Here is a 9,940-nt window from a genome sequence, read left to right as displayed (position 1 = left end):
CTTTCTATGCTTGATTTTAAATAAATGTCTTTTAAAAATTTTTTAAATTATTTTTTTCAGAATTATATTTTCAGAATTTTGATCTTTTGAGATTGTAATTTTCAGGATTTTAGACTTTAGAGATTCTGAATGTTTGTGACTTCAACATTCAGAATGTGGCGTTTGAGATTGTATACATATATATGTATATGTACACATCAAACTGCATATATACAAATATATAATGAAATATTTAATGTATACATTTGTGTGTAAGAATTCATATATAATGTTGTTTTATATTAATTTTTCATTTTTTCACTAATAATTGGTAAAACCTCTAGCTAAGTATGCTGATTTTCTTTGGATCCTCTTTTTGTGTTGTCTTGGGATGGTACTATCTCCTAATCTTTTTTCTTTTTTCAAATACCTCCCTGCCTTACATTGAAATGATTTATTTATATCGAGCTCTAGATTCGGGCATCATACCGTAGTGGGCTGTGGACTTAATCTGTTTGTTTTCAAATCTGGCTTTAAAAAGGAGATTGCTTACAAGAGGAGATTGTGTGCATCTCTTTCTAACTCTGTGTTCAGAGACTTTATGTTTATTGGCACCTTGTAATTGGCCTTGGTGGGGGTATTTACAATATAAAAATTGGTAAATGCTACAAAGCAAGTTTTTTTTGTTTTTTTCCTAGGGAGTCAGTTAAATGTTAACTAGTATACTACAGGCCTTAATGTTTATAAATGATGTAATCTTAGACAACTAACCATTGTATGAGTCAGTTTTCTGTGTTGGAAATGAAGAAAATTATAATTCTTTCTTTTTTATATTAAGATAATATATATTAAATATAATGCAGTGCCTCGTACTAAAAATGCTTAATGAACACTTTCTTTTACTAATTGTAGAGAATATTAGGTTTCTATATTTAATTATTTAAAGTTAACACTTTAAATACAAAGTCTTCATCACTCTATTTATGTATCTTTAGTTTCTGTTGCCTGCATCTAATTTCCTGCTTCCTAGACCTATGCAATGCTGGAGCTTAACAATATTCAGTTTTTTTTGACTAGTAGATTCTTTCTATACAACCAAAATATAATGTTCAAAATCAGGAAATTAGCATTATTTATTACTGACATCTAATTTCCCATTCAAGTTTTAACTGTTCTCTTAATAATGTCCTTTATAAAAAAAAGACACTTGTGTTTAGTATTTGTGACACTTTAGTTTCTTTAAATTCTAGAACATTTTCTCAGACTTTTCTTAATTTTTATGACCTTGTTGATTTTGAAGATTGTAGGCCATTTGTTTTATAGAATATGCCACAATTTGGATTTGGATTTTTGCTGTATTCTTATAAATTACATTTAGATTGTGTCTTTTTGGCAAGCATATGACAAAAGTAATGCTATATTCTTCTTATCCCATCAAGTGGAACATATGAACATATTTTTTATTTATTGCATTAGAAGTGATATTTATTTTGATTACTAGATTAAAGTAGGATCTGATAGACTTTTCTACTCTTTTATAAATTTATTCTTTTGCCCTTTGTATTATAATTACTAAGTGTTTTGTGAAGAAATACTTTTAGAGGCTTTGTAAAATTCTGGTCCTCGTCGAAATTTCAATATATTCATTTATGTTTTTATATCATGTATATCATGTAATACAATTTTATTCAATGGTTTATAATCTGATAACTTACTAGGTATACTCAAATTGTCCCACATTTGTTCAGTAGAAACTTCCTCAGTCTTGGTTTGTGTTCTTTTGACCTGTTCTCATAGTTCTTTGAGCACTTCCTTGCTTTCTGGCACAAAAATGATGTCTCAGAGTCATCTGGTATTTGCCTGCTCCCACACTGGAATCAGCTATTTTCCCAGGGATCCATGTTTCTTCATGTGGGGAATAGCATTTAGAAAGCAAGATTTTGGAAGCAGGCATGTTTATTGTTTGGGGGTGTTGCTGTTTTTCTCTCTCAGTAGGCAGAACTAGAAAATATTCTGTCTATTCATATATATCTAACTATATTTATTTGTCTCCATCTATCTTTACATAGTTCTATATCTACATGTTTTATACCATGAGTTGACTCCAGTATCTGCAATTTAAATCCAACACTGTAGGGTTTGTTCTGGGTTTCTCCTTTCTCTGACAGTAAGAAACTTGGTTCCCTTTATCCCCAATATAGTCACTTACTTGAGTCATTTTTCATTTTGATTACATATTCAAGCAGTTATCCAAACTGCCGTTGCCATTGCTTCATCTACTTTACCTTGCTCCTAAGATGTCCTCCTTAACACTGTTTGGGCTCTGGCTCCCTGCACCTCTCCACTTGAGGAACACTCTACTCATCTCATTCAGGCTTTGAACACAAGGCCACTTGCACTACTTTTCTTTGAGTGGACACCCTCCTCACTCTGCTTGGGCTCTGACACCTCCCCCTAGGATGCCCTTCTGCATTGGTACCCACCCGCCTTTCTTTTCTTGGCTCTGGGGCACTTTTCTACACAAAGGCGATAGCCCTCTCTCTTGAGTCCCAGCACCCATGCCAGGCTGCTGTGACTTCCCTTCCTACTATGTGGATGATCACCTTGCCACCTTGCGAGGTTCCACTGATGCCCTTTGGACTGAATTATTCAAGAAGGGGAGGGGGGGAAGAGGAGAGAATGGAATGGAAGGAGGAAGAAGAAGAGAAAGAGATATGTTAAATCTTAAGAATACTGATCGTCAGAATTAGAATGTGAAAAATAATGACACTTTTATTTCCAATTATTTGGTATTTTGTTTTCACATTGTTTTTCATGCATTTAATTAAGGGAATTGGCACCATGGGTAAAGTAAGTCTGGCAGGCAAAATTAAGTCCTGTTGACTAAATGCTTACTGATACAGGCAGCATTCTAACACATGTTAAAAGATGTCAAAATTAAGATTTTATTGGATAGAATGCTTCTAGAAAACAGTTTCCTTGGTCACTATAATCAGTAAAACTTCAACCAGTCAATATTCTGGGAACAAAACTAGATCTATACCTTAATCTGTGCACAGATGGAGTTGGGCAAGGTTTTGGTTCTCCTGGAGCGAAGTTTATGTGGGTCCAGGCTAATATGAAATTTCTGGCGCTCTTTTAGCTACAGCCTATAGTACAACCCAGGTCAGTTTTTCAGCCCAGCTCACCTTTTCCTGATAGACCTAGGAAGGACAACATTAACACCAAATTACTTAGACTCCCTGACGACAGCTAATCCAGCAGGAGTTTACCCTTTGGCTTGCAAGTAGCTAATTAGATTCTTTATCCCAGGAATTTGGGGCTGGGATACAGTAACTCTGGTCATTCTTTTCAGGACACCTAACAAATTGCTGAACTAAGAAAACAATTTTTTTGCTTGGAGCCACAGTGTTTTATTACAAAAATAGAATAAAAACTTCAAAAACAAAATGATCCTTTTTAATGAAAAATTTGTTATTTTTTATTGTTTTCTGTGCGTGAGTTATATACAACTTGAAAAATAGTTGGTGAGGAGACGTCTTAGTTTCATATGCTTCACGAGGCCCTGGGCTCAAAACCAGCGTGAATTAAATAAACTCACATGGCAGTTAATGTGTTAAACAAGGTAGACACGACCATCGGTGATTCATAAGAAAGTAGATCAGAAAAAACTGGTCTGTAGAGAAAAATAGAGAATAAAAAAGAGACGTTTAGAGAAAGGCAGGAAAAAAAAAAAAAAGAGATCATGTAGCTGCAGAGTGTTGCTATTTTGATTCCAGCCGACTTTCAATTCCTAGTTCACTCTCTCTTTCTGGGGTTCATTGAGAGTTTTGTGGAATTTTCCAACAACTCCCTTTCTCCTTCCATTTAACTTAGTTGGTGTGTCTGTGTTTCTCTTCCATGCAACCAGATAATTACCACTGAAGAAAACCCTTTCAGGCATGGGCACGACCTAAGCTATGCTTAAAGGGAGGTCATGTTTATAGTGCTCAAACACCATTACTTACAGCACTTCCGTTCTGTTTCCTTTACGCATGGAGAATAGTTGCAAGAGAAGTGGGAGAAAGCTAGAAGGCTGCTGGTGTGGGATGGAGTGATCCCTTCTCCTCCCTCTCCTACCATGCTTGCAGTTCTAATGTTTTACTTGTTCCTCTAAAAATAAATGTCCTAGTAATTAAGCATTTTTAAAAATTTTACAATTTTAGGTATTTTTATACATATTTTTCAGTTTCTCTTCTATTTACTCCACTTTAATAAAAAAGCTTTAATGAAAAACGATCATAAAAGTTCTTATGAGACAAAGGTTTAGTAAATTAACAATTTATAGAATAATTTTAGGCTGTATTTGAAGGTACATATAATAAATTCTTATTAACAGAAAAAATATAGGCAGATAAAAAGCAAGGGTAAAGCAGTTTCAATTCTTTGTCTTTTCTGTGCCTAATAGCCAGGATTGCCACAACATCTTAAGCTTGATCTCTCATTATTTATTGTTTTCTCAATTCCACAAGCATGTTTTCTCAGAAACAAATGAAACAATAATTCCTTGTCAGACTTAACATTTTGCCAGTTTAACAAATATTTACTAATTAGTTATATGTATTTCAGTAATATTGGGAGTGTGATCTTTGTTTAATTACATACATTATTCCAGCTACATAGATAGAAATGGTAAAGCACTAGACTGTGAGTGAAATATTAATAAAACAAGCATAATACCAACAGCAGCACAAAAGTCCATTATGCTATGGTGCATAAGGTATTTCATTTTCACTTTAATAAATCATCACTTTGGCAACGTGGTGAATTTGTTGTTCAGGAAAAGCCTAAATTGGATTTTAGAAAAATTGTTTCCAGATATCATTTAATGAAAAGAATGTGCTGTGGAGAGTGTTGATATTTAGGTGTCTGGGGATTTAAAGATGGAAATGCTAGAGAGCCCAACATAGAGTTTGCAGAGCAGAGATGGTCCAGTGCATCCCTGCATTTTCCCTCTATCTTTTCTAATAAAGAGGGTTAAATAAGGGAAGAAAGGATCTCATTTTGGAAGAGGAAGATTTGGGACAGGACAATATTGCAGAGCAATAATGCTTTATTCCTTCTACCTCCTCTCATCTTTCAGAAAAAAAGATAAATGTGAGTTTATATTTCATCAAAATTTGAGGTCATATCCAAGATGAGGAATCTGGTAAGCTATTCCCTGACCAGAGTTTTCTGACTGTCTGGAGATGCAGACCCATTTCAAAAATCTAAGACCATGGGGGAAAATGCCAGAAAGATGGTGAAAGAGTATAACAAATGGGAAGGAAAAAGAAAGCTTTTCTCCCCTCACCTCCTTTCTCCCCTATTCCTTACAATTTCTCTGTGGCAAGAAAAATGATCCCACCAATTCTTATATATCTCCCAGTGGTGCTGTAGACAGCAGATGGGGGTTCATAAGCTTATCTAAGTCCACCTTAGTGAGGGGCAAATAGGCATTTCCATTAGAAGGATGCAGAATTATGGGTGGGAAACCTGTGGCCTTGGGGCCTCATGTGGCCTTCTGGATCCTTGAGTGCAGCCTTTTGACTGAATCCAAATTTCACAGAACAAATCCTTTTATTAAAAGTGGTGCAGCAGAGAAAGATGAAGCTTTTCCTGTCTCCTTTGGTGCTTAAAAAAGAAAAATCTTGAAATCAGAAGGCTGCAGGTCCCCCACCCCTTATCCATACTTATTTTATGGACAAGACAGTGAGCTGGACTAGGATCACAAGCTAGCAGGGAAAGATATAGAGTAAACCCTCCCCACCAAGAATCTAAAATATCCCACTCTGCTCTCATTTCTTTATGAACATAAGCAAGAGTATGAGAGGAGAAAAGGAAGGAAGGAGAAGGAGTAGATCTTTCTACTCCAATCCATATTCATCTCTGAGGTGATTCACTGCAGATGTTTGCAATTTCTTCCTGATGGGAACTCAAAAATGGCAATAAGAAACAGCACAGTCATTGGGACTGACATATTGCTAGCCAAAATCTTTAAGATACATGCGTTGTAGGGGTGTGGAGGATCTCTGCCAAAAAAATGATATTATAGATTAAGAGAAATAAAACCTATACATGTTTGTGTATGGCTGAATTCATACTTTTAATTTTACCTCTGACATTAGGTTTTGGTCTGCTGTGGTTTGAATGTGTCCCCCAAAAAGTATTTGTTGGAAACTTAATCCCTACTGCAACACAGTGTTGGGAGGTGGGGCCTAATGGGAGGTGTTTAGGTCATGAGAACTTCACCCTCAAGAATGGATTATTGCTGATTGCAAAGGAGTTTGAGGCTCTGAGGTCAACCTCTTGCTCTCTCTGCTCTCTCTTGACCTTTCTTTGCCCTTTCTCCATGGGATAACATAGAAAAAGGCCTTTGTGAAATTCCAGACCCTTTATCTTGGAATTCCCAATCTCTAAACCATGAGCCAATAAATTTCTGTTCATTATAAATTACTCAGTCTCAGGTATTCTGTTATAGCAGCAAAAAAATGGTCAAAGAAAATTGGTACTGAGAAATGGGATGGGGATGTTGCTATAAAAATATCCGAAAATGTAGCAGTAGCTTTGGAACTGGGTAATGGGTAAAGGCTGAAAGAATTTGGAGGAGCAGGTTAGAAAAAGCCTAGACTGACATAAACAGAGCATCAAGGACAATTTTGGTGAGAGATTAGATGGAAAAGAGGAAGAAAGTATGGGAAACTGGAGTAAAGGTCATCATTACTACATTGTGGCAAAGACCTTGGCTGACTTGAGTCCATGCCCAAGGGCTTTATGGAAGGCAGAATGTGAGAGCAATGTACTAGAACACCCAGCGGGGGAAATGTCTAAGCAAAATATTGGAGGAGCTGCATGGGTACTTTTAACTATATACAGCAAAGTGAGAGAAGAGAGAAATGATTTAAAGACAGAATTATAATTAAAAGGGAAACAGCATTTAGAGATTTGAATGATTCTCAGGCTGACCATGTGGTAGAGAATGAAAAGAACATTTTCGGGAGAGGAAGCCAAAAGTGTGGCCAAGCAACAGATTGATAAGGAGATCAGTATGGACAAGAACAAAGCCAGAGGCTATTCATCATGAGAATGGGAAAATGATCTCTGGAGTCACTTTGGAGATGACTGGTGTCTGTCTTCTCATCACAGGCCTAGCTCAGGAAAGAAAATATGTTAAAAGAAAGGCCTGGGGTCACGGCACAAGGGCTGCCTCAAGTCTTTGCTCCTTGCATTCTGGCTCAGCACTCCTTAGTTCCCCCAGGGATGGCTTAATAAGGCTCAGGTGTGGCTGAGGCCTCAGCTTGAGATGGCACATGAGCAGCAAATCTTGGCAGCATCCACGTGGTATTAAGTCTGCGGGTGCATAGAATGCAAGAATTTGGAACATGGCTTCTTCCACCTAGATTTCAAAAGATGTCAGGGACATCCTGGGTGTCCAGACAGAGAGTTGTTGAACGAGGTGGGGCCACCACAAAAATCCTCCACTAGGGCAATGTCTAGAGGAGACGTGGAGGTGGGGCCACCCCCAAGACCCCAGAACTATAGAGCTACCAGGGTGCAACAGCAGCCTGGGGAGCCGCTGCATGGGCTGCATCAAATAAAGCAAAAGGACAGGGCTGCCTGAGTCTTTAGGTGCCCAACCCCCACCCTAGTGTGCCAGAAGGTGGGACATGGATTTTAGAAAGATTATTATGAGCCTTATAATTTAATGTTTGCCCTTTTGAGTTTTGGACTTACTTGGGGCTAATGATCCCTTTCTTCTTGCCTATTTCTCCCTTTTGGAATGGGAATGTCTATCCTATGCCTGTCCCACCATTGTATTTTGGAGGTAGATAGCTTATTAAATTTCACAGGCTCACAGCTAGAGGGAAATTTGCCTCAGGATAAATTTTGCCTCGAGTCCCACCCGTAACTGATTTAGATGAGACTCTGGACTTCGGACTATTGAGTTGATAATGGAATCAGTTAAAACTTTTGGGACTATGAGATGGAAGAATATATTTTGTATGTAAGAAGGACATGAATTTTGGGGAACTGGGCAAAATGATATTATTTAAATGTGTTTCCAAAAAAAGCATGTGTTGGAAACTTAATTCCCAGTACAACACTATTGGGAAGTAGGACATTCTGGGAGGTGTTTAGGTTGTGAGGGCAGAACCCTCCTAAATGGATTAATGCCACTATTTAAAGGGTTGGTGGCAGAGGCTGTTACTCACTCTTGCCCTTTGGCCTTCCACTGTGTGTGGGTGCAACAAGGCACTCACCAGATGTGGGCTCTCTCATCTTGTACTTCCCAGTCTCCAGAACTGTGAGAAATAAATTTCTTTATAAATTACTCAGTCTGTGTTATTCTGTTATAGCAGCACAAAACAGACTGAGACACACATATATATACACACAAACAAGTTATAAAATAAAAAATCATTCTAAATTGAGTTGTCTTGATTTATATTTATTTTTCTTATCTTCAGTACCACAGAGTGTTTCTGTTTACCTGTCCTATAGGAAATCATCAGTGATTTGAGTCATCTTTAGAAGAAATCTTGGTGTATTGTTTGCCTTGGTAATTTTTTGTGGCTCTGACAAAGAAGAGAAACTTTTTTGTTTCAGGATTATTTCTTGTAGAATTTATTTTCTTCTCTGCATAACTCAAAAGAAACATGTGAGCAGCAATGAAAGAATATCCCAATTATATTGTGTTTAGAGCATCTGCAGAGTTGGTCCTGGAGGCTTGGGCAAGGGAAACCACAGCTGTGAAGCTTTGCTCCTGTTTCTAGCACAGATGCCAAAGCAGATGGAAGGGCAGGGATCATCTGCAGAAAGACTTCAGATCTCCAATGCGAGTAGAGAGTGAAAGGCATAGCGGGCATTGCTGAAATCGCTAGATTGATAGGCTCTACACTCCCAGGAGCAGCAGAAGCGACAAACTCTCCCCACTCAGTGCCTCAGACAGAAACATGATGGATGGTGTGCATGCAGTCGTCTTCAATCCTTTTACAGCTTGTGCTCCTCTATTTCGACAGGCTCTCATTTGGTGCTTTGCCTAGAAATTGTTCTGATGCTGTTTGTGTTTCAAATGCTTAGAAAAACAGTTCTATTAAGGTTGCATGCCAAAATACTGGCTACTCTGAATAACAGGAAGGATGGAGTAAATTTAGGGCTGCTAATCTGCAAAAGAAAATATTAAATATGCTATCTCTGGAAAATAATAACACTTTGCATGTTGCTGTGCTAAATTTACTGCAGGACTACAAGTGTTAAAACACCAGCCATGTAAATGGGCCATGGGGTGGTGAAAGGTTGACAGGATGATTGTGCTTGAGGGGCCACTGTTATGTATGTCCTTTGGACAGTAGTTTGGAAGAGCTTCAGAGACACTAATTAATTCTGCCCCACAGTGAGGGGTGGTAACCAGTAGCCCAGTGGGAGGCTGAGCTAGAGAGCTCTGTCTGAGGTCAGAGGACCAGGAAAACACTTCAGGGTCTGTCTAAGTTGATCCTCTAGAGAAAAGCTCTTTAATCTTACTTAAGGTTACAAAGTCTTTGGCCTCATGCAAAATATTTCATCTTGTGCAATTTTCAGCTGTTCTTATCATTTGAATAAAGTAATAGGATAAATCAAGCAGCTCAAAAAGACCAGTGGAATCTTATTCTTTTAAAATGCTAATTATAGCCTAAGAATATCAATTCCCAGTCTCTTCTAATCATCAAATCTCTTTCTTGACTACAATTTATATTCATCTATTGAATTTCTTAAAACTCCAATCATAGGACTCATTGGATTTTTTTCCCCTGAAATTCCCAAACAGGGATAGTTCTAATTCTTGAAGGAAGTAATGAAAAAACTCTAATTTTCTGTGCAGAATACAGATATTTCTGGATTTATGATAGGATTACATTCTAATAAGCCTACTGTAAATTGAAAATATTGTAAGTTGAAAATGTAT

Source organism: Lemur catta, chromosome 10, assembly GCF_020740605.2.
Source record: "Lemur catta isolate mLemCat1 chromosome 10, mLemCat1.pri, whole genome shotgun sequence".
Taxonomy (NCBI): Eukaryota; Metazoa; Chordata; class Mammalia; order Primates; family Lemuridae; genus Lemur; species Lemur catta.
This window is presented reverse-complemented; position numbering follows the sequence as displayed.